At 46.1% G+C, this 24750-nt stretch overlaps 1 protein-coding gene across 8 annotated transcripts in view; it reads right to left on the bottom strand.

Annotated features, from left to right (window-relative positions):
* MFSD6 (major facilitator superfamily domain containing 6) overlaps positions 1–22657 on the bottom strand; it is a 70150-nt gene extending 47493 nt beyond the window's left edge. For 7 of the 8 annotated variants that reach the window (XM_045086491.1, XM_045086492.1, XM_045086494.1 and 4 more), the window contains exon 1: positions 21872–22000. The gene's annotated coding sequence lies outside the window, so the exon portion shown is untranslated. Of the gene's footprint in view, positions 1–21871; positions 22001–22544 lie in introns of those variants that run through there. The other variant, XM_004763400.3, reaches the window with a different exon arrangement.
* Between the last annotated feature and the right edge of the window lie 2093 nt (positions 22658–24750).

Raw genomic sequence — 24750 nt, 5'->3', positions numbered from 1 at the left:
TCAAACTTAAAAGAAATATTTGTTTTTACAGTGTATAAAAGTTGTATGACACGTCTGAATGAAGACGAAAGATGGAGCACATCTGACTTTCTTCCCTAAACTCCACTAAAATAAACACACACACACACACACACACACACACATTTTTAAAGTCATAATCCAAGCTAAGAGAATTAAAGAGTTCATAAATGGAGCAATAAGATTCTGGAAGCCAGAATATAATTAGACCGTTGGTAAATAACTTAGTAGATCTTAGAAAACTGAAACCTTGGTTGACAGTGGGGAAAGCCAGTAACAGAATTTATTACTCTGAATCCTTCAAAGTCTCATGGGTTGGTCACATTAGGTTGAAGTATGTGTGTGTGTGTGTGTGTGTGTGTAGAGGCAAGAAGGGGAGGCTGCTGCTAATGGAGCTGACTGAAAGCCTGAACTCCAGCTAAGATCATTCAGTGCCCTTCTCTACTCCACATGTCAAACCAGACAACTAGAGTGTTTTTCCCTCTGGAGAGAATAAAACAGGTTCTGCTGTCGTACAGAAACAGCTGGAGTTGAGAGCAGGGGTACCGTACTGCAAACAGGGCATTAAGTGAACACATACATACTGATTCCAAATCTTAGCCCTGCCCCGAACCCCCATCCCACTTCCCTCACAAGGTTTCCAGAGGCTGGCAAGGCTATCATCCTCCAGGCAGGAAACTGTAAGGTTCTCTGAGGATCTCGACACCAAAGCCTCCCCCACTAAACCACCCACCCAATCACTTTATGTGGAAGTTCAGAGTCATGGAGTTTTGCCACTAAATATGGGCAGCCATCCAGAACCGTAAGATGTCTGAAGAGAGTACCTTCCATGAAAGTCAGAAACAAAACAAAAACAAAAAATCAACCTGGAGAAAATAGGAGCTGTGTGAGGAGGAAAATATTTCCTAAATATATTATTTTCAGAAATAGGAAAAGAAATGCAACTATGAAACAAAAATAAGATAATACTTATTTTTCAAGAAAAAGAGGATGAAGGGGAAGAAAAGGAATGCTTGAAAGAAAATTTTTTGTGGGAAAAAAGCATAAATGATAAAGTAAGGGATGATGTAAAAGAAGAATTTAAGGTGACTACTTACAACAACAACAATAAACAGATCCTCTACTTCACATCATACACAAAAATCAACTCCTGATAGACTGTAAACAGAAAAATATCTTGAAGATCTTAGCATAGAAGAAGACTTACTAAATAGGATGTAAGACTGCTCCGTTTTAAGGAAGAAAAAGTAAATTGGACTACATTAAAATTAAAAACTTCTTTTCATCAAAAGGCAATATTAGAGATGGAAAAGTCACGCCAAAGAGTAAAATAAGGTATTCTGGTGAGGATGAATATTATATATATCTGACAAAAGAATGTCTCCAGATATATAGAGAATTCTTAAAAATCTATAGAAAGATGTCAGGTAGTCTAATAGGAAAATGAGTAAGAGACTTAAACAGTCACTTCACAAAAGAGCTTATGCAAATGGAAAATAAATATGTAAAAACATGCTCAGCTTGAGTCAAACAAGCAGTAAAAACAAATTAAAACAGAATGCAATAATACAACATATTCCCAGAATGGCTAAAATAATAGGACAGATAATACCAAGTGTTGGTGAGGATGTAGAGCAACTGGAACTCTCATAGGTTGCTGTTAGGAATGTAAATTGATACACTACTTTGATAACTGGAAATAGCTACCAAACCTGAAGGTTTACCTGATGACAACTCCTCGATGTTTATTTAATAGTAATATATTCAACAAACGACATCTAAAAAAATGTTCACAGCAGAACAATTTTAATAGCTCAAAACTGGGAATAACCTATCTATAGCAGAATACATAAAATATGCTATATTCATGTAATGAAATACTGTACAGCAGTAAAAGAAGAACAATTACAGTTTCACACAATGATAGAGATAAATCTTGCAAACATAATATGGACTGAGAAAAGCAAAAAGCAGAAGAACATATACCATATGATTGCATTTATATAGAGTTACAAAAGCAAGCAAAACTAATTTGTGGTATTAAAAGTCAGGGTTGATTTTTGCTTCCAAAGAGATTAAGTACTACTATTTCTACTGCTCCTGCTAAGTACAACTAAAAATCTTGGACATTATATAGAAAACAAATACAGAAGACTTTGAGAGATAGACAGAAAAGGCTGGGAAAAATCAGCTGGAAAACAGACTGGAAAAAAAAATTAACAGAACTCAAGGACCTATGGAACTATAACAAGTTAGGGACCTTTCTACCCAAAGAACAACATGGGGATGAATGGGGCTAAAGGACTTGGAAATTCCAATGAGTGCAAACCAAAAAACAAAACAATATAAAGCCCCCAACCAAACAAAACAACAACAAATAAACAAACAAAAACCCCACGAAGTCCTCTCTGGCTAAAGGATGAGGAAAACTGCAGCCTAGAAAAACAGAAAACTTTAGATAATACCAGCTCTACTCCAGCCAAATAGCACAGGGTGGGATTTGGGATTGGGGGATAATGTGTCTTAACTCCCGCCCCCACCAGCAAAGGCTACAGGGGGAGCCTAGATTTCCACCAAGCTATCACAGGGCACCCCAACCCCTAAACTGAGGTGATATCAGAGACCACCAAGTAGGGAGCTGGGGCTTTCATCATTGCTAGGTGGTAATGAGGTCATGTCCCCAAGACATCATTAGTGGGGAACACTGGGGGATCCTGGACTTACATCCCCACCTACTAGTAACAAGATATCCCTACTTTTCTACCCGGGGTGGTATCAGAAGAGGCCTAGTAGAGACTCATAACTTTTCCCACCACCCAGCAATAACAAGATTCCTCTCCCCACCCCCACTGTGGTATCAGTGGAAACCACATAGGAAGCAGTAATGAGGCACTCCTATTTCTCCCAGCCAGGGAAGTGTCAGTGGATACCTAATGGTGAGCCAGAACACCCATCTCTACTTCACAGTAATAAGGAGCTCCTTCACCCAAAAGATGGTGAGTGGGGAACCTGGATTTCAACATCCACCGAGCTGTAATGAGGCAATATCTCCAAATCACCTGCTAGAGCATGTCAGAAAAATCTAGCTAAAATAGAAGGCTTAAATATGATCCTGAGTTTCATAACATAATACCCCAAATTCCAAGTTTTAACAAAAATAATGCATACCAAGAACCAGTTAGACTTCAAACAATGCTTCAAAAAGCAATTAAAAACATGCTTTAAAAAATGAAAAGAAAGAAAGGAGAAAATTGAAGCATAGAAATAGAAAGTCTCAGAAAGAGATATAATATGTAAAGAGAAACAAGATGGAAATTTTAGAACTTGAAAAGACAATAGCCAAAATATAAAATAAATTCAATAGATGGATTCTACAGCAGAATGGAGGAGAGAGGGAAAAATGAGCCAAATGAAAGACAGAATGTAGAAATTACACAATCTGATAACAGAAAGAAAACAGACTGGAAAAAAAAATTAACAGAGCCTTAAGGACCTATGCGACTATAACAAAAGATTGAACAGTCATGTCATTAGAGTCCTGAAAGGAGAAGGAAAGGGCAGGGCTGAATTACTCAAAGAAATAAAAGCTGAAAACTTCTCAAATTGGCAAAAGACCTACGGATTCAAGAAGCTGAATGCACTCCAAATAAGAGAAACCCACACCAAGACACATCATAGTCAAACTTGGAAACCAAAGACAAAGAAAAAAAATCTTGAAAGCAGTGAGACAAGACTCACAATTTCCCAATATAGGAAAAACAATTAAAATGATAGCAAATTTCTCATCAGAACCGTGTGCATCAGAAGAAAGTGGCATAATACAATTGTCAACCCAAAATCTTATATCCATAAGAAAAACAGCCCAAACACCAGAGAGCTACAGAACAATATTCCTTATAAACATAGACACAAAAATCCTTACTAAAATATTAGAAAAGAAAATTTAGCAATATATAAAAAGAATGGTACACTTTGACCAACTGAGATCTATTCCAAGGATACAAAGCTGGTTACAGTATTTGAAAACCAATCAATGTAAATCCACCATATTAACTAACAAAAAAAAGTATCATGATCCTATTAATTAGTACAGAAAAAGTTTTTGACAAAATTAAACATTCATTCATGAAAAGTCTCAGAAAAATAGGAATAGAGAGAAACTTCCTCAGTTAGATAAAGATCATCTACAAAAATCTATAGGTAACATTACACTTAATGCTTTCTCTCTAAGATAGGAGACAAGCAAGACCATCTGGTCTTACGAGTCTTATGCAATGTAGTGTTGGAAGCTCTAGCCATTTCAGTAAGGAAAAAAAAGAAAACAAAAGGTATACAAATCAAAAAGAAAGAAATGGTATCTATTTGCAGCAGACATGGTCTGCATAGGAAGTCCCAGGAAATCTACAAAATCTACTAGAAAGAAGAAATATTTAAATATAAGTTAATGCAAAGGACTACATGCCGAAAGCTACTACACATGCTGATGAAAGAAATAAAAATCTAAATAAATGGACAGGGCGTGTGGTTGGCTCAGTTGGTTAAGAATCTGACTCTTCATCTCAGATCAGGTCTTGATCTCAGGGTCATGAGTTCAAACCCTGCATTGGGCCCAGCATGGAGCCCACTTAAAAGAAAAAAAAGGAGAGACAAATGATGTTCATGAATCAGAACATTCAACATAGCAAAGATTTCAATTCTCCTTAAATTTATGCACAGGTTTAACACAATCCCTACCCAAATCTGAACAAGATGTTTTTGTAGCTACAGAGAAGATTCCCTATGAATAATCTATAGAAAAAAAGGGAACAGGAACAGCTAAAGCAACTTTGAAAAAAAAGATTTATTTCAGCTACAGAATAATCACAACTATGTGGCACTGGCAGAAGAACAGACGCACTGATTAATGGAACAGAACACAGAGCCCAGGAATAAATCTATATAAATATGTCAAGATGATATTTCACAAAGATGCAAAAACAACTTAATTTTTTAAAAGATTTTATTTATTTATTTGAGAGAGAGAGAGAGAGAGAATGAGAGAGAACATGAGTGGAGAAAGGTCAGTGGGAGAAGTAGACTCCCTTCCAAGCAGGGAGCTGGATGTGGGACTCATCCCGGGACTCCAGGATAATGACTTGAGTTGAAGGCAGTCGCTTAACCAACTGAGCCACCAAGGCACCCACAATAACAATTTAATGAGGGAAGATAACCTTTTCAACAAATGGTACCAGAGCAATTAGATATCAACAAGCAAAATATGAACATCAATCTAAGTCTCACACCTTATATGAATATTATATGAACATAACTCAAAATGGGCATAGATTTAAATGTAAAATGTAGAAACACATAACTTTAAGAAAAAAAAACTAGGAGAAAAATCTTTAGGCTCTAGTGCTAGACAAAGAGTTCTTAGACTTAACACCAAATGCATGATTCATAAAAGGAAAAATTGTTAAATCAGACTTCATCAAAATTAAAAATCTTGTTCTATAAAAGTCTCTACTAAGAGAATGAAAAGACAAATTATAATAGGAGAAAATGTTTGGAAGACACATTCAACAAAGGACTAGTATCTAGAACATGTAAAGAATTCTCAAAACTCAACAGTTAAAAAAAAAAATCCAAACAATCCAATTAGAAAATGGACACAAGACCTTTCACCAAAGAGGAGATACAGGATACACAGATGCAAATAAACATAGGAAAAGATGTCCCTTGTCATTAACCATTAGGGAAATGTAAATTTAATTAAAAACATACCACTACACATGTGTAACAAAGGCTAAAGTAAAAATAGTGGCAAGACCAAATTCTGAAAAGGAGAGGAAGAAACCAGCTCACTCATGCATTGCTGGTGGGGACACAAAATGGTAGAGCCACTCTGGAAAGCAGTTTGGCAGTTTCTTGACAATCGAAACCATGACGACCATATGACTGAGCAATCGCACTTCTGGGCATTTATACCTGAGAAATGAAAACAGTTCACACAAAACACAAGACACAAATACTGTTAACAGCTTTATTTGTGATACCCCAAACTGGAAATAACCAGATGTCCTTTAGCAGAGAGACAGTTCTACAAGTCGTGGCACATCCAGGCCATGGACTACAACACAGCAATAAAAGGGAACAGACTACTGGTACATACAGTCACCTGAACAGATCTCCAGAGGGCTGTGAAGAATGAAAAAAGGCCCATCTTGAAAGATTACACACTATGATTCCATTCACATATCAATCTTGGAACGACAAATTACTGAAATGGAGAGCGCGTAAAGGATGGGGGGGGGGTCCGTAGAGAGCAGAGGCAGGAGGAAAGCGGTGGCAGCCGCAAGAGGGAGACATGAGACACTCAGGAGGTGATACATCATCCTATATCTTGACCATATTCGTGTCAGTACCCTGGTTGTGGTGTTGTACTACAAGATGTGTGCAAGATGTTACCCCTGGGAAAAGTGAGCACAGGATACATAGGCCGCCAGTATTATTTCTTACAACTGTATGTGAATCCACAGTTATCACAAAACAAAAAGCTTAATTTTTAAAATAGTAGCTCTCCTTGGGGAAAGTAGTGACTACATGGTATTCTAGGGTACTAAGAATTTTTATGATTTTTTGATCTGGGTCTTTAACATATGGACGTATTCAATGGGTATATCATTTTTTTCTTTTCTTTTTTTGGAAAGAAAGAAAAGTTTAATGAAATTAAGAATGAAACTTAAGAAGTTTCTTAAAATAAGACGAAAAAAAAGAAAAGAGATGAAAGTAGGAGAAAAAGGACAAGGCGAATATAGGGTCATCCGGAAGGCCAACTATCTAAAAAATTGGAACTCCAAGAAGAGGAAATAGAGAAAAGGAAGAAAAGGAAATTTTTTTAATCCAAAAGAAATTTCTCAGAACTGAGAGCTATAAATTATCTGACTGAAAGGACGCACTGAGGGCCCAGCACAGAGAATAAAACAGACCCAGGGCGAAGCACAGGGTGGAGATTTCAGAGCCCTGGGACACAGACATGACCCCACAAAGCCTCAGAGAATCGGGAACCTCAGAGGATCGGGAACCAGAGATGACTTCAGATTTCTCAACAACAACGGTGGGAGCTATGGGCAGCCAAATCGTATTCAGGTTCGTAGGTGAAGTGAAGACATTAACCTATGTGATTTCTCAAGGAACATACCACTTCTTTGTCCTTTCTCAGGTTGCCACCAAGCAAGGGATGAAATCAAGAGAAAGACGGGGATACAGGACACAAAAGACCTGACATGGGAGAGAGGCAAAGGGACACAGGCACGCTGGTGACTGCAGGTCCCGCGTGACAGCCGCGCGCCAGAGCCCCAGGGCCACAGGTGGAGCGGGAGGCGCGTGGGAGGCTCGCAGATGGCCTCGGACAGCGAGATGACGCCGACAGGAACAGTACATCGGAATGTCCCAGGAGGAAACACAGATGATGGAGGAGTTTAGGGGTGAATTAGTGTAAGTACAGGGAAAGCGAAGTAAGCACAACATCACAGGAAAACAAAAGGTTGCACAGGAAAAGAAAATAATCCGAGTTTGCTCCAAGTCTCAGCTGTGACTACAGTCATACACTAATGCAAACAGTCCGAACTCACAGAACTGCCGAAACTGCCACATCAGCACACTGGGAAGATGCGGAAGGAGACGGCTGAGCAGGTACCCAGAGTTGGGGCAGCAGAGAAGAGTTAACTCCGTAGCTTCCACGGTGAGAAGACAGCAGCTAATGCTTTTACTCAAAAATGAAGATTTCAAGAATACAAGCGTTCTATTTCAAAATACACAGGTGAGTATCACAACAGCAGCCCCAAATGCAGAGGAAGCAGTTGCCTCTGACAGGGGACAAATCAGCGATAAGGTAGAATCTGGTTGTTGTTTTACTTTTAAACAAGCTTTTTAAGCTTGTTCTTTTTTTAAAAAAAAATGGTGCATGCCTCTCTGCTTTAAAAAATAAAACTCAAGACTAAAAAGGAAATGTGCCGTCTTCCAAGCTTTATCTCTACAGAAGACAATAGTTAAAAGCAGCTACCATGCCCTTGTACCCCAGACAAAAAACAGTTTTCAGAATTGTACACAATGAATTCCGACCTGAACTCCAATCAGGTGGGCTTTAATTAATTATCCTCCATAGATCAGCTGCTGAGTCTTTAACGAGTAGGTCACAGAAGGACACCAAGTCCTTTTAAAAGGGCGTTAAGTCTCTGGTTTGTCCAAGCGATGCTGAGAACCCATGCCCAAATGCTAACTCAAAGTTGCAAAATACCTTCCATTCGACCGTCGATTACAATCTTGATGAACGACTTTCTCCCAAACCACTCTTTCCTCACCATCTTAGTCAAGATTTTTTTATTATCATAAGACCATGAAAAATTTCTTACTCCATGAGTGCAGATGTTAAGTAGTTCTCTAAGTACCAACAAATGCAAAGTTACTGGAATGTCTTCTATAACGGGCAGTACCTTTGTATGAATGTCACATCCAGTAACTCTTATAAGAATTTTAATTCTTATAAGAGTTACTGGATGTAATCTGAGGGGTTTGAAGTGGCGGGGGGGGGTGGGAGGTCGGGGTACCAGGTGGTGGGTATTATAGAGGGCACGGATTGCATGGAGCACTGGGTGTGGTGAAAAAATAATGAATACTGTTATGCTGAAAATAAATAAATTAATTTTTTTTAAAAAGGAATTTTAATTCTAAAAATACAAACAAAAACTTTTAGTTTCAGTTCAGGACACTAATGTTTAGTCTCAATATTTTTCAGGTTATATTTTGATTTTGAGGAAAAGGAACCGAAACAATCACATTTAAACACAGTTATTAGGAGCCCCTGGGTGGCTCAGTGGATTAAGCCTCTGCCTTCGGCTCAGATCATGATCTCATGGTCCTGGGATCGAGCCCTGCATCAGGCTCTCTGCTCAGTGGGGAGCCTGCTTTCTCCCTCTCTCTCTGCCTGCCTCTCTGCCTACTAGTGATCTCTGTCTGTCAGATAAATAAATAAAATTTTTTTAAAAAATTAATTAATTAATTAATTAAAAAAACACAGTAACACAATACAGTTCACATGCAGTCATCTGTACAATCATGGGATCGGGGACAAAAAGAAGCAAATGAGCCAAAACAAACTCTGTATTTTAATAAAATTAAAATATGCCCTAAAGTAGGGCATGCTTTGGCTGACTTGGATTACATTTCATTCGCCATAAGGATTGATAGAGCAAGTATAAAGAGCAGTAAAAATATTTATATGCTGGATGAAGTACTTTATCTGTTTGCCCCAAGGGGAGGTACTGTTTATTAAGTAGTCTAACAATATGAACTCATTGAGCTAACACTTTTGTTTAAACTTCTGAGCATTTTTTTTTTTAGATTTTTTTAAAAAGCAACTTCTAAAAAGGAGAGAAGACATTTCAATTCAGACACAGAATTAAATTTATGAACTTCTCTGGGAAATCTGTACTGTAGACTTACAGTTAATACTACTTGGATAAGAAGGGCTTTTATTTATTAGAAAAGCCAAAAATTTTTCTCACCGAGCACTCTCTAATGATAGTAACCAACACCGTCACTGGGAAAATAGAACACAGCCTTCTAAACGTGGAAACACGTTCCACTGGTAATTACACTGAGTCATTCAATCAGCAGGTATTTCTGAATTACTGATGACAGTGATGAAATAATTCTTGCTAAAATTGATAGCTACCACCATTTTGCGTTTAACTGGATACCACTCAAGCCTATACCGAGTATCCACAAATACATGAGTATGGAACTGGACTCAGCTTTTCAGGGGGAAAAACACCTTAAACCTGAATATTTCACTTGGAGTAGCAATTGTCAAAGGCCAGATTTACAAACACTATAACAGAGCAGCAACATGACTCTCGGTGACAGAGAGGAAGCAGTGACCGGCTAACACAGAAAGGCCAGTCCCCTCTCGGCACCACTTCTGTCACAGCTCGATGTTGCTCAGAGACCAGTAGAGAGGCTGCAAAATGGGAAAATCCACACTTGGAACCCTGAGACCCGGCTCTACATTGTCAACTGTCACCGACCATTCTCTAGGCCTTTACACGATGTGATCAGCAGGGCAGGTCTCTAACTACTGCCGCACTGTATTAGTGATACAGACGCAGAGAAACCACCCAAACGAGACCGACAGTCCTGGTTTTCAGCCACTGCATCTTGAACATTGAGTTCACCCCCCAGATTTTCCAGAAAGAGCTTCCCTCAGAGGCTTATTTAGCATTCAATGTCAATTCCAACAGATCTTTTTCCCATAATGATTGCTTGAGCATCTGCTAGACCTTTAGCCGATGTTATGAAAAAGAAACACAAGTTTGGTTTTGTAATAGTCACCCAAGCCACAAGGGCATTAAGGTCCACAGAGGTGAACGACTATTTTGGATTCCTTCTTCCTTTTGCAGCACTTTGACATGGCTCTTCTACGGCTAAACCAAGTTGTAAAAGAGCCAAACTGGTTCTAGTCCTGTCAGCCCAGCCAGATCCCCCAAGGTCCCGCTTGAGCCCTCCAGTCACTCACTGCTCCACACAGCTGCTGCCAGCATGGTTCCCCTTGGAAGGAAACTCCTCCCAGAAAGTGCCTCCCAGTTATTCTTGGTGGACCTTTCCCAGGCTCATAGCAAAACCTGTCTGCTGGGTGACAAACAACCTGACTCATACAGTGGCGAATATATACCTCCTGGCTGGCCATCTTGATGACATATTTGTATTTTAATAAGGGCTCAGTGGGCTATGTTAGCATCACAGTTACTACTAACTACAACACAACAAGGCTTAAGGAATAGCTGCTATAGGTTTAAAATGTATTAACTCATGTCATCATCTCAACAGTTCTCTGGGGTCAGATTATTTTCCCAACTTCACAATGAGGCCAGCGAGCCCCAGAGAAGGAAAATGAGGAGCCCAGCACGAGCAGGGAGCCGGGAGCCGAGCGAGCAGGGAGCAGGAAGCCGAGCTCACGCTCACACCAGACAGCTTGTGCGGGGCTGTGTCTTAAGGTACCGTGCGGCTACTGGACAGGGACGTCCAAAACATGGTCTTGGGCCTCAAAGGCTTGCTTTACAGTTGACAAGATGACCCCAAAACACGAGGATTTAAATGGCAAGTGACAAGAATAACGGAAGCTACAGAGCACAGAGTAATTAACGGGAAAAGTCACAAACAATGCGGTGCTTCTGGAGCTTCGAGCAGAGCAGAGAGCCCGAACTTCACACAGATGTTGTCAAGAGAATGAAGAACTTAACTTGAACCCCAAAAGATGTGTAGGGTTTGCCTTGGGCAATGATGAATGGGAAAACTATTCCACGATAGAGGAAAAGAAGAGACCACAGGAGAGCCTGAAAATGCTGATGCTGGGGCCGAGGGGCACCTGAGGGTAGCACTCAGGAACAGATCACAGAGGCCCTAGAAATCAACCAAGAGGTGACAGGAGGAAACACAGACTACCACGTTAGAGACTTCTACTGAAAATTAAAGAGGCTCTTTAACCCAACAAATATAAACTTAGCACCAACCACTGGATGGGATGCGTGTTTGGTGATCAGTAATTCCAAAGGTGAAGACCAAGTCCTTGCTGTCCAGTCCAGTGGTAAGAGAGGGCGACCACAGCCACAGGGCGCCATGCTGTCTGTTAAAGCAGGAGCAAGCACAGCTAACACAGGCATCTCTCAAGGGGCCATGAGGAGGTCTCCAAGGATGAGAGAGTGGCCCACAGGAGGAGGCGCAGGGGAGGGCCTGATCCGGAAGGGCCTTTTACACGCCCCGAAGGGGTGGCTGAGTAGGGGATGAGAGACTGGCAGCGACTGGGATCCTGGTTCTGTCACTGACTAGTTGTGGCCTTGAGGAAGCTACTTCTCTTAGTCTCCTCATCTACAAAATGAGGAATTTAATAATACTTCTCCATTTGGGTGGGGGGGGGGATGAAAAGCGTAACGCGGAACTCTTACGGCACCTGATCTATGGGGGGAACTTCTTGGTGTTATTCATTCTGGGCGCGACAGAGAGCCACCGGAGAGTTAGAATACAATGGCCATGTTTGTATTTTATGAAGATCATTATAGCTTTAGAGTAGGAAACAGAACGGCAGTATTTTACTACAGAAACCCCTAAGGATTTCCTAACATTTGATCTTTTATATTAGTGTACTGGTCTTTTTTTTTATTATTTGACACAGAGAGAGAGAGAGAGAGAGAGAGATCACAAGTAGGCAGAGAGGCAGAGAGAGAGGGTGAAGCAGGCTCCCCGCTGAGCAGAGAGCCCAATGCGGGACTCGATCCCAGGACCCTGAGATCATGACCTGAGCCGAAGGCAGAGGCTTAACCCCCTGAGCCACCCAGGCGCCCTGATCAAATTACTTTTTTAAAAAACATTTGACTATTTATTTGAGAGAAGGAGAGTGAGAGCTCCAGTGGGGACGGTGAGGGCCGGAGGAGGAGAGACGGGTCAGGACCTGAGATCATGACCTGAGCCAAAGGCAGATACTTAACCGACTAAGCCCGGGACCCGAGTGACCCTAGAATTGCTTTAGATAGTCTCTATGAATTGCACTTAACACAATCTTTTATTAACATCTGGAAATAAAAGAAACTCCTTTGATGACTCTCACACCTGAGCTGTGGCAGACTTGTGGATGATTTGATTGTTTTTATAGGTATTTCCTGTCTTCCCGACTAGATTATAAACTACTTGAATGAGGGATCTGGTACTAAGCATATTCCCTTTACTCCTCTAAGCTCACAATAAAGATTATTTTTGACAAGCACCTGATGGCATATACTGGAGCCTGATGGATGTTTTACTGAAGTTTAATGTGACAGAGATTAAACTTAGGAAGTGCAGAGAGAAGTTCCGGGTGCTCTCCTGGCCTCGACGGATCTGTGCTTCTCTGAGCCTCACTTTACTCACTGTAACATGGGGATCAAAACACAAACCCAAGAGGGTTTCCAAGGCTTAAATGAAATAATGTGTGAAAAAGCATTTTTCGTTTTTTCTTAAAGATTTATTAATTTATTTTAGAGAAAGCAAGAATGAATTCACGTTCCTGTTGATTTCTGCATCGTCAGCCTAGTTTCTTCCGGGGGTGGGGGTGTGGAGGTGAGGAGCAGCACACCGGCTCCCAAGAGGACACAGTGTTCTTTAGGGACTGGAATGGTAATCAGGTATCTCCCAGCCAGAAATACCTATTCATTTAGAATAGAGCCACCTGTAGGAACATTTCAGTTATATAACCATGAGGGACAGGAGCTGAAATCCAGTGCATTCCCCTCCACAGCTGAGAGAGAGGAAAGAACCAGTTACTCTCATCTCTCGAGGGTGTGGTTGTGGGGGAGGAAACAGTCTTTAATCCTAAATGTGGCTCAGCAGTAAGCCGGGTGGATTTTCACTTTCACTTTGTGGAAGTCACACAAAATATGATTCAAAAATTGGTGGCCTTAGACCTTGGCGAGCATCATGGAGGCAAATTCCTATTTGTCTGCTTTGGGTTCCTGGTGAAGGCCTGGGCCGGGAGCTTGCAGGGCCAATGTGAAACGGGCCCAGAACCCGGCTTCCTTCCACGCCTTTATTCATAAGCCCAGTGTGAGGAGTCAGTGAGCAGCTCAAATCACACCAGGAACAGAATTTCGTTTTAAGCTACTTCGATCCCGTGAGCTTCTCCAGCAGGAGCAGAAAGCAGTGGGTGTTTGAGCCGGGCGGGAGCCAGTGGACGTGCAGGAGCTCGTGCTGCTTTACCCGTGGGGACAGGCCCCGGGAGCTCTGTGCACGAGGACCCCGCACAGCCCCTCCCTGAGCCACCGGCACCAGCCAGAAAGCAAAGGCAGTGGAGGAAGCTGAGCACAAGTACAGGAGGAAGAGGGTCCCCGCGTTCACCGGCCAGCAGCCGCTGGAGCCTGGCAAGGGCTCCCTTTGAGCCACTCCGTGAGCAGGGCTGGAGCCCCGGGGGTGTCACAGAGTACCTACCTTTTATTTATTTATTTATTTTTTAGGTTTTATTTCAAGTAATCTCTACGCCCAACATAAGACTCAAACTTACAATCCCGAGATCGGCCGGGCCAGCAGGTGCCCAGCCCCCGAGTGCATCACTTCTAAACCAGAGGGAATCCTGTGTTGCAGTCTGGCACACCGACTACGGTCTCCCCAGACAGGCCCATCCAGAGCGCTCCTGTCACTCCCCTCCAGCCGCAGCGGCCCGCGTGCCGTCCCAGCCCCTCAGGTCCTCCGGGCCACGGGTTCCCACCTGGGGGGCCGTGCAGTCTTTCCCAGAAGTCTCTGAAAGCTAAACACATATTCACCCAGAAGCCGCCTGCTCAGTTTCAAATGTCAATATAATTCTTCTTCGCTTTTCTCCGACAGGGAACCCTACAAGCACTGTTATTCCCATGTGAGAGCCTGGAGAATCGACTGACACCGAACGGAGTCTTCACACAGCTTCCAGGCACCAGAAGAGGCACAGGGTGAGAGAGAGAGAGAGGCGCGCAGGGGGCAGGTGGAACCCGGCCAGCCCCAGCCCAGACCACAGGGAACCTGGCCACCTCAGCAAGTCAACACTTACCTCCCTATTATCAATCTCTATTATGAAATGATTTACTGTTTCAATGAATATAAATGCAACCTTTGTTTCTTTGCCAAGAAGCCAACATGGAAAATCTCAGACATATTTTCAAAGCATGAAACAAAAGGTTTTTAAAAGGTTGATACTGAAAGAAGTGATCTGCTTACAGTTTTAGCGAAAGATTTTTCTCAATAAATCTTTGCTTGCTACACTTGAGGAGCAATTTATAGAGAAGATGCATTAGTTTAAAAAAAGACAAATTATAACTCTATTAAAATGCTTTTTGGTTTATTTTTAAACCTTGTTAAGTGAATCTGTTTTATACATACAGACTTTTCTTTTTCCAAATCTTTTCAGAAAAAAGCTGGCTCTAAATATATTAACATAGGAGTATGGGTTCAAGATCTAAAAATACTAGGAACACAGGAAAAGAGATTGTGGAAAAATAAGAATTATAAGGAAAAATAAAAACACAACTCCAGGTACTAGTAATAAAACATTACATTAGAGCTCTTATGTGCATGTGGGCATACAGATGAAAAATGATGTTATATTTATAAGGGGTATTTGATGCAAGCTTGTTCAGTAAATGACTGCTGTTCTTACCTGGCTGTTCCAACACTGTTAAGACACTGAGGAGGTTAAGAAGGCTAAGGAAAGTATAAGCCACCCCTAAGGTAAGTTTTTTGTTTTTGTTTTATTTAAGATTCTACTTATTTACTTGACAGAGAGAGAAAGAGATCACAAGTATGCAGAGAGGCAGGCGGGGGCTAAGCAGGCTCCCTGCTGAGCAGAGAACCCCCCCCAACTCGGGGCTCGATCCCAGGACCCTGAGATCATGACCCGAGCCGAAAGCAGAGGCCTAACCCACTGAGCCACCCAGGCGCCCCAAGACAAGGTATTTTAAACAGAAATTTAGAAGTACTCAGGCACATATTTTATGAATTTATAATTTAGATCAAAATATAGATCTCAAGATTTAAAGTACATTTAAGCACATGGGCTCCCGTCTCTGATTTTTATTTACATCCCCTACATGCTAGCATCTAAAACAATACTTTATATCCTACGCACATTCCAGTATATGTAACCTAACTTGTTTCTGGTGCTGTTAGAACTCCGATAGACAGCTAACATAAGCTATCAGTTTCTCTCAGAAAAAGACTGATCGCCGAGCCCATTAAAGTACAAATACACACACGCTACACCAATGCTTTTGAAAATGAAAATATTCAGTGCTGACTTCGTTAACTGAGAAGAGCAAAACCTTTCTAGAATGCAACAATTTAAGTATAAGGATGTTTATTTCAGCACTTTTCATAATAACCAAACTGAAGTACAGGAGGCAGTCCGGGACAGGAGCAGTTAAATAAAGTTAAATGAAGTGTGGTACATCCAACGAGAGCAGAAAAGAACTCAATAGACTGACGTTAATAGAATACGGAGAAATGCTCACTATCTACTCTGCATCGCACTAAGTGAAAAGGGGCAGGACACAAACCCCCGTGTACTGCAAGAGTTCTACCTGCAAGTTTGTGTACTTCATATGAAGTATGTTTGGCAAAAAACCTGAGGATAATAAGAACAACATGCCAGTAGGTCTATCTCTGAGAAGTCAGGCGTTACTTCAGTTTTTTCTTTTACTTTGCTGGATTTTCCTTCAATGAGCATTAATCACTTTTAAAATACAGAAGAGGGGGCACCTGGGTGGCTCAGTGGGTTAAGCCACTGCCTTCGGCTCAGGTCATGATCTCAGTGTCCTGGGATCGAGCCCCACATCGAGCTCTCTGCTCAGCAGGGAGCCCGCTTCCTCCTCTCTCTCTCTCTGCCTCTCTGCCTACTTGTGATCTCTGTCTGTCAAATAAATAAATAAAATCTTTAAGAAAAAAATAAAATAAAATACAGAAGAGGCATTATTTTAAAACCGAGGAATTTGATGGGGCGCCTGGGTGGCTCAGTCCATTAATGGTAAGACTCTGCCTTCAGCTCAGGTCATGATTCCAGTGTCCTGAGATCCAGCCTGGGGCTGAGCCTCCTGCTCAGCGGGGAGCCTGCTCCTCTCTCACTCTGCTCCTGCCCCTGCTCATGTTCTCTCTCTCAAATAAATAAATAAAATCTTTTAAAAAAATTTAAAAAGGGGGCGCCTGGGTGGCTCAGTGGGTTAAGCCGCTGCCTTCGGCTCAGGTCATGATCTCAGAGTCCTGGGATCGAGTCCCGCATCGGGCTCTCTGCTCGGCAGAGAGCCTGCTTCCCTCTCTCTCTCTGCCTGCCTCTCCATCTACTTGTGATTTCTCTCTGTCAAATAAATTAATAAAAATCTTTAAAAAAAAAAATTTTAAAAAGAGGGCATTTGAGTTACAATCAGGACACCCTTGATCCTGGAGCTCTTGAAAAGTCACGGGGAGTTGCTAAATTGAAGTCTGCTTTATCTTGGGCTGATCCCACTTACTTGGAGAGACAAAGGAAAGGCCTGTTACAAGGGCTTTGAGATACCCTTAAAGTGCTGTGTATCTTCATGATAGCGAGAGAGCCCCTGTGCACTGCTGATGAGCTATAAATTGGTGCAGACACTATGAAAAACACTACGGAGATTCCTCAAAAAATTTAAAATGGAATTACCACAGGATCCAGTAATTCCATTGTTGGGTGTTTACCCAAAGAAAATGAAACCAGATTCGAAAAGATAAACGCATCTGTTTACTGCAGCATTACCTACAATAGCCAAATTGCAGAAGCAACCGCGTGTCCACCACCTGATGAGCAGATGAGGAAGAGGTGGTGTCCATACACACAACGGACCATTACTCAGCCACAAGAAAAGAATGAAATCTTGCCATTTGCGACAACATGAATGGACCCAGAGGGTATTATGCTAAGTGCAGTAAGCCCGACAAGAAGACACATACCATATGATTTCACTTACATGTGGTATCTAAAACACAAAAGGAAGGAATAAACAAAAAAATAGAATCAGACTTATATGCACGGAGAACTGGTGGTTGCCACAGGGGAGGCATGTTGAAGGGCTAGGGATTGGGAGGTATAAATTCCTGTGAAACTAGGGGATGAAAAGTACAGCATGGGGAGTACAGTCAGTAATATTGCAACAACTTTGTGGGGTGACACATGGTAACTAGTACTTATTGTAGTAACCACTGTGTAACTATAGACGTGTTAAATCACTACGTTATGCACCTGAAACTAATGTAACATTGTATGTTAACTATACCTCAATAAAAAATAATTTTTAAAAGATGTCATGCCTTCAAAACATAAGGAACCTGATTATACAGTAAGTTAAAACGTGTGTCATTTTTACCCCCTGAAAGCATAACAATAAAATATTTTATTCAAACTCCCTCATAAAGGTGAATCTGAGTTTCACTGGTTCTTTAAACCCAGCTCCACAGAACTTATTCTGAAACAGAATCAAGAAGGTTCTCCCTGTTAGCTCCGTCAGCCACACACAGAAGCTTGACTGTGCCGGACCAGAGAACAGTACATCCTGTTAAATCGTGGACGGTGTGCGTGTCCCTTTATATGGTTCTGCTTAATGCTTAGGGTAAGGGCTCCAGACTTCGCTCTGTTAAGAGACACCTTGTTTACCTTGGGCCCAAGCGTGTTCTCTCAATCTGGTCCCTAAAAGCATTTAATGCAGTTATGAGACAAGAATTTGCCACACGGCTCCCAGGGACCCGCTCCTCCACTGTTCTGGATTCCAGACGTCCTCTACAGCTTAGCACCCCACGGGCGGCAGGGCCCACTCTGAGGCGCCGTGAGGAGGGCAGAGGGCCCCTGTTTGGGCAGCAGAGGTCTCTCTACATAGCCACACAGGCAGCTCACCACCACCCCAGGCTCCTTACTCACTTTCCCTTGGCACGATTAACCTATAAATCAGGCTTGTTGAGACAACACCAGTTCCCCTTTCTAGTTCTCCTTTTATCCTCCACAAAGCCACAGCGCAGCTCCTCTGGCCACTGCTGACTCATGAGGGCCAGACTCCCACTCTCCCCCAGTCCCACTCTTAGTCTCAGATCAAAAGATTTCCCCTGAATTTTATTAAAAGTTGGACTTTCCTGTTTCCTATTTGTGACATGTTCCCTGGATTTGTCTTCCCTTCCCAAACACACGAGAACAAATGTCAAAAAAGGTGTCTCAGCACTCCTTTACCCAATCCCTTTTCTTCCCTCGGGGATATGGGGTTCGCTCTGAGCCTAAGTTTCATTCCATCTGTCCCACCCTCCCCCCAGCCTCAAATGCAGCAGGACCGCCAGGTCCTAGGGCAATGCAGGTTCTCATTCACATTTCCAAGCCTCAGACACCCCTCTGCACTTCCTCGACTCAGCCGCATTTACATTACCTTGGACCAAGGCAGATGGAGGCTACTTTTAATACAACACTCTGCGTGGTTTTTGTCGGTGCTGAGGTAGGGTTGTGGGTCTGCTTGGGACCTACTTAGGCCCAGAAACTAGCAAGACGAGTTGCAGCATCTATAGCAAATACATATGATATATAGGCTCGAGGTATAGGTGTTTCACATTTAGGTTATTTTGTTTGGGTTTGGTTTTCTCCTTGGGGCTCTATACCAGGAAATCACTGCTTTAACAAAGGACTCTGAGAGTTTCCTAAAGCTCCCCGGTCATCTAAATTAAGACAGTGCAATTTTACAAAATAGTAAATAACCGTCTTCTAAATATAGAGAGGGACAAGCAGCTAGGAAAGAAATGTTACTGAAATCAACAACAAGGCTAATGACTACATAAATGTGTCATTTGGGATTTAGGGCAACAAATCAGGCTAAGGCAGACCCTTAAAAAACAGTCCAAACATAACTTCATGAGGAAAAAAGTAAAAGCATTCTCCTTCCACCGCAGCCCACCTGCTCCCTTCACGCCGTCGATGTCAACGGTTTCGGGACAACGAGCTGTACAAGGGCCTGCGTGCATGTTTAAGTACATGCATCTAAATATCTTTTTCTGTTTCCTCTTTTCACTTACTGTGTCTTGACTTTTCCCAAGACAATGCGTCAAGGTGGCTAACAGACATATTTACATTTATTGCATATCTCCCTTTCACCGACAACTTGCTAAATCAAGATTTCCTGGATATCAAAAAAAGAAAGCCAAAAAAACCTGTTGGCCTAGTACTAAACATATCTTTGGCTATTTTCATTTTTCTCACACTTGCCTTCAACCTAAAAATGGTGAGAACAAAGAGGTATATATGCATGAAAATGCGTGCAATGCACATTACAGATCATCTGACATGGATATGAACATATGGAGTATATGGACCCTGAAAGGTGGTTAACTATCAAAGTCAAAAAGTGAAGGAGGGAATCTGCCTGGGTAGTGAGGCCCAATGGGTCCTGAAGAAGGAGGAACACCGTGTGGAAATTTCCTAGGCTTTGGAGCCAGAGACATGGGGTCCCATCTAACTCTCACTGATGATGTGGTCTGTGTAAATTCTTTAACTCTTCTCTGCTTCCTTTTCATCATTTTCAGTGCTGGGGAAAAGACTTCTCTCACAGAGACTGAGAAATTAAGTGTGTAAGATGGTGTTTTGGACATAGTAAGTGCTCAGAAAGTGCCTTCTTACTGTCAGCAATCCAGGCAGACTAGGGGGTCCCAGGCCTCCTTCCACCGAACGTGCAAACCTTGCTGCTGTTCTACTTTACGGTTTAGTTGGCCTCATCCATACAGAAACACAAAGGGCCTTAGAAATAAATTACTGGAACATGCTTAGTAGCTTTAATGCATTATGGAAACGTGATCCTCTCTCCTACTCACTGTGTGTCTTGCTCTGGGCTCAACAGCAACGTCCCAGCCTGCTTTTAAGCAGTCCTAAATTCTACTTCCAACCTGTGATAAACACAGGCCATCTGGCTACCGAAATAACTGAGAATGTCTTGACGTCTGCTAATGGCCGGCTGCTCAAAGTGTCAAAAGCCAGTCTTAACAATGACTAGGGTTCCTGTCCTTTCCCTTTACTCAGCGAGGCCATCAATGATGCACCCGCCTTCAGCGGGCCAGCTCTCCGTGTCCCTGGGGAAGGGATGCTCTGCCGACCCCAGAAGTCTACTAAATACAGCTCTGTCGGCCCACTGTCTGTCCCCCCATCCCTTGTAGTCCTCTATATTGAAGAGGTTAGATTTCCACAAAATCCTTAACTTCTAGAACAGCGAAGGGGAAACCCGGCCACCATACTATCCAACCATCTCCTTTTACATGCGAGGAAACTGAGGCCGGGGCAGATGTGACATACCCAAGGACGCACGCATCTAGACAGCAATTGTTACCAGAACCTCAACACTTTAAGGTTCTTTCCTACAACTATCAGGCGAGGTTTTATCTGTTCCAGGAGCTCTGTAAGGTGTTTATTAAATATTTTTGGTCGAAAAGGAAATGCCTGTGGTCCTGAATGTGTGTGGGAGAAGCAAAATGCACCGTGTTCCTGCTGTAAGCAGAATTAATCCGTCTGTCTGTCTCCGAGGAAGAGAAATGAGGCGTAAGTTGCGTTTCCAATTTTTCACCTTCCCACTTAAAATTACAGGGGGGTGGGGAATAACTAGGACCCCAAAAGGCCGGTAGCCCCCATTAGTATCCGCAAAGGGCTCTGGGGACATGTCAGAGCACAGCAGGATTCGGTTAAGCGCGGAGGCCCGCGCGGCCCGGGGCTGAGGGTGGAGGCAGTTTTCCTGTTTATTCACCTGCGGGATCCGGCGCCCTCAGTCCTCCCGGCGCACAGGCGGTCCCGGGCCTGTCACTGGGTCTGTCCCGAGACTCTCGCTCCCCCTTCCCTGAGGGTGTTGCCCGCGAGGGCGCCAGGCGAGCGCGGAGGAGAAGGGCCTGCACGGGGGGCCCGGCCCTGTCCCCGCACCCGCGCCCGCACCCCCGCAGCTGCCGGCGCCGGGCGGGGCCCCTCCGCCAGCGCCTTTGTTTTCCTGCCGCAGTTACGTTTGCGGAAGTGCCGCCCGCGCCGGGGCCCGGGGTGCCCGCCGCAGCCCCCCCAGCGCCCCATGGGGATGACAAGCGACCCAGAAGCCAGGGGGTGGAGAAGGAGGGGGAGGGCGGGCGAGCCGGGAGCAGAGCCGCCCACGCCCGCCCGCCCGCCCGGAGCCGCGCCTCCGAGACCCCCCGCAGCAGGTGCTCGCGCGGCAGGGGAGCCCCCGCCCTCCGAGCCGGCCGCCCCCGCGGGGGAAGCTCCCGCGGGGCTGCGCGTCCCCCTCCCCGGCCCAGCGCCCCCTCCCCGCGCGGCGCCCGGACTCACCTGCTGCGGGCGGCGCCGGCGCTCAGAGGCGCGGGACGCTGGGGGCCTTCTCCCCCCGGCGCGGGGCGGCGGCTCGGGGCGCCGGGGCGGCGGCTGTCGGGGCGGCGCGCGCCATCGCGGGCGGGCGGGGGTTGCTCGGGGGCTGCGGCGGGCGGGGCGCGGCCGAGGGGCGCGTGCGGAGGGGCGACCCGCAGCGGCCAGCAGGGCGCAGCGCCGGCGCGGACTCCGGCTTCCTTCCCCGCGGCCCGGGGCGCGCAGCTCGCGGCCGGCCGGACCCGCGTCAGGCCCGAGAACCCGCCGCCAGGTGCAGCGCTCCGCCTCCTGCGGCGCCGGCGGATGCGTCGGGGCCGCTCCTCCCGGCCTCCCGCCCGCCCCGCGCCCCGGGGGACCCCCGGCCCCGGCCTGCGGGCGCAGCGCGCGGCGGAGGGGAGGGCGCGGGCGGCTCCGTCCCCGCACCCGGCTCCCGCGCACCCGGCTCCCGCGCGGACCGGCGGGCGGAGATGGTCGCCGACCGGGAAGCAGCATCGCCGCCGCTCGCCGGGCGCTCGTGAGGCGCAAACACGCGCTGACGCACGCCCGAGCCCTCGGCGCCGCGCGCCCGACCTTGGCCCCGGCCGACCCCGGAGAGGGAAGGGGCCGGCGCGCCGGGCTCACAGCGGGTTCCGGGACTCACCGGGCAGGGACGCAGCGGGGCTACATCAGCCTCTCCAGGTGGGAAGGGGCCACTGAGTGTCCGGCGCGTCGCCGAGGAGGTAACCGTGTGTGTCGCACCGAGAACGTAACCAAAGTTGCATTTCTGGTTAGACGCGGTGAGAAGGTGGGGACGCGGGCGCCGGCGCTGGAAGGCCGCATCCCTCGGCCACCAGCCTGTGATGGGCTCCAGGGTGCCGCACCCTGCTCTCGGGGAGCTTACGGTCCTGTTCAGGCGACAACAACAACAATGATGACAGCCAACATTTCGGAACGTTTCTTATGCATGAGAAACTGCTTCCGGGCATCTAACGTTACCGTAATCCTAAAGATACAGATCATATTCCCAATTCCCATTCCGCAACTCTAAAACCGAGGCTGAAGCTTAAAGTGACCTACCCCAAATTACTAAATAATAAAAGGAAGGGAAGTCTTTTATTTCTAGGATTTAAGGCTCTTAGCCATGAAATCATATTGATGAGAATTCCACAGGCCCCGAAGCCTTAGAATTTGAGGTCCCTCTTGAGGAAAAATTAACCAAATTACAAATGCGAAGTCCTGGAGGCCAGGAAGGGTCCCAGAAGCTTGGATTACATTAGCTTCAGGCCAAATCCAGTTGCAATATTTCTGCGGAAAAGCAGAAACGATTGAAGGCAGTAAATGCTGCAATTTCAAATGCAGGAGACGAAGGTGGGTTGTTGGAGAAGGAGACATTTTGGCCTAGTGTGACCTCCTACTGCCTCATTGGAACGGACAGCTCCCAAGGTACCCAGCTGGTAGCGATGATAACAGAATATCATTCTTTTCTGTCCGGCTCTTAAAGAAGGAATCTTAAAACAAAAAACAAAACAAAACACATGGTCTGCCATGGCTCCGATTCTCTCCTGCGTGTACTAGGAGGGATGGAGACCAGCGAGAAACTGGAGGAAGAAAGGGCAGCTCTTAGACCGCAGGGGCTCGGGGGTGGCCTCATGGGGACAGTGAAGCCGACTCATCCAGAGATTTGCGCCGGTGTTTCTGCTTCGGAAAGGACAGGGTGGCCGCAGGGGTCAGCACAGCAGAGCATGTTGTTTTCATTGGCCGCGTTAGGGCGGGAACTCTTCCTGGCCGCGCCTCGCCTTTTACGAGGGAGAAGAGGCGCACGTGCACCCACGAGCACTGGTCGGCCGCTCCCTGCCGCCCTGAGGTGGGTGTGCTGTGCGCTTCCCACCGCCCGGCCCGGCAGGCTGTCCCAGAGGTCGCCGCAGAGAGGCGGGGCACGGAGGCTGAGTCACGTGCGGCGCAATGAGCGCGCGGTACGCGGCGGGCGGCGGGCGGGAAGAGCGCGCAGACGGACGCACGTGGGCCGGGCGCGCGCGGCCGTCGCTGCTCAGACCCGAGTCCAGCCCGGGCCTCGCCCTCGGCCCCTCTCCGTGACTCCGCCTTCCGCGTGGTGTTGGTGTGGGGACAAGGGCCAGAACCGAGGCGGAACCAGGGGGCTCGGCCGGCAGGCGCCGCGGGTACCGGAGCCCACGCAGGCACCGTCTGCCGGGACGCGGGCACGAGCACCCCCGGCTCCTCGTCCGGCTCAGCGGTCAGGCCGCGCGGCAGCCGCGCGTTTCCTCCGCGTTTCTCCGGCGAAGAACAATGGGGGCTGCGCGGGGTCACCGGCGAGTAGCCAGGGGAACCCTTCAGCCGTTTTACGATCCTACCGCGCAGTGCCTCGTGCGCTCCCTGAGTGCCGGCGCCCCGAGCGCGGCCGCTGCACGCCCGGCCCGCCGGCCCGTCCTCCGCGCCCGGCCCGCGCCGCCCTCCCACTGCCCGCTCCCCCGCGGGTCTGTGTTTCCTCCGTAGAGCGCTTGTGGCCCTCGTGGCCTTTGCAGACTTTATTGTTCTAAAACACCGAGACCGACCGGCACGTGTAATGGCAACGCTCGTAGGACTCCCCGGCCGGGCCTTCGGGCGCTCGCGCGTTCGCTCCGTCGTCCCCGCGGGCAGCCGCCAGGAGCTGCGGCTCCGCTCCCGGGTCACGGCCAGGAACCCGGCGCGCAGCAAGGTTAAGTGACCTGGCGGACATCGCACGGCTCAGGGGAAGCGTCCGCGCTCGAGCCAGCGTCGTCTAGCGTCAGGGCTCTGGCTCGGGGCCGGCCCTTCCTCCTGGGTCGGACCTTCCTCCTGGGTCGGAGACACTGGGAAACATCTCTGCTCCC

This window comes from Mustela putorius, unplaced genomic scaffold, assembly GCF_011764305.1.
Source record: "Mustela putorius furo isolate JIRA1106 unplaced genomic scaffold, ASM1176430v1.1 tig00000992_pilon_pilon_pilon, whole genome shotgun sequence".
Taxonomy (NCBI): Eukaryota; Metazoa; Chordata; class Mammalia; order Carnivora; family Mustelidae; genus Mustela; species Mustela putorius.
Note: the sequence above shows the minus strand (reverse complement) of the source record. Positions and strands in the feature narration are given on the sequence as shown.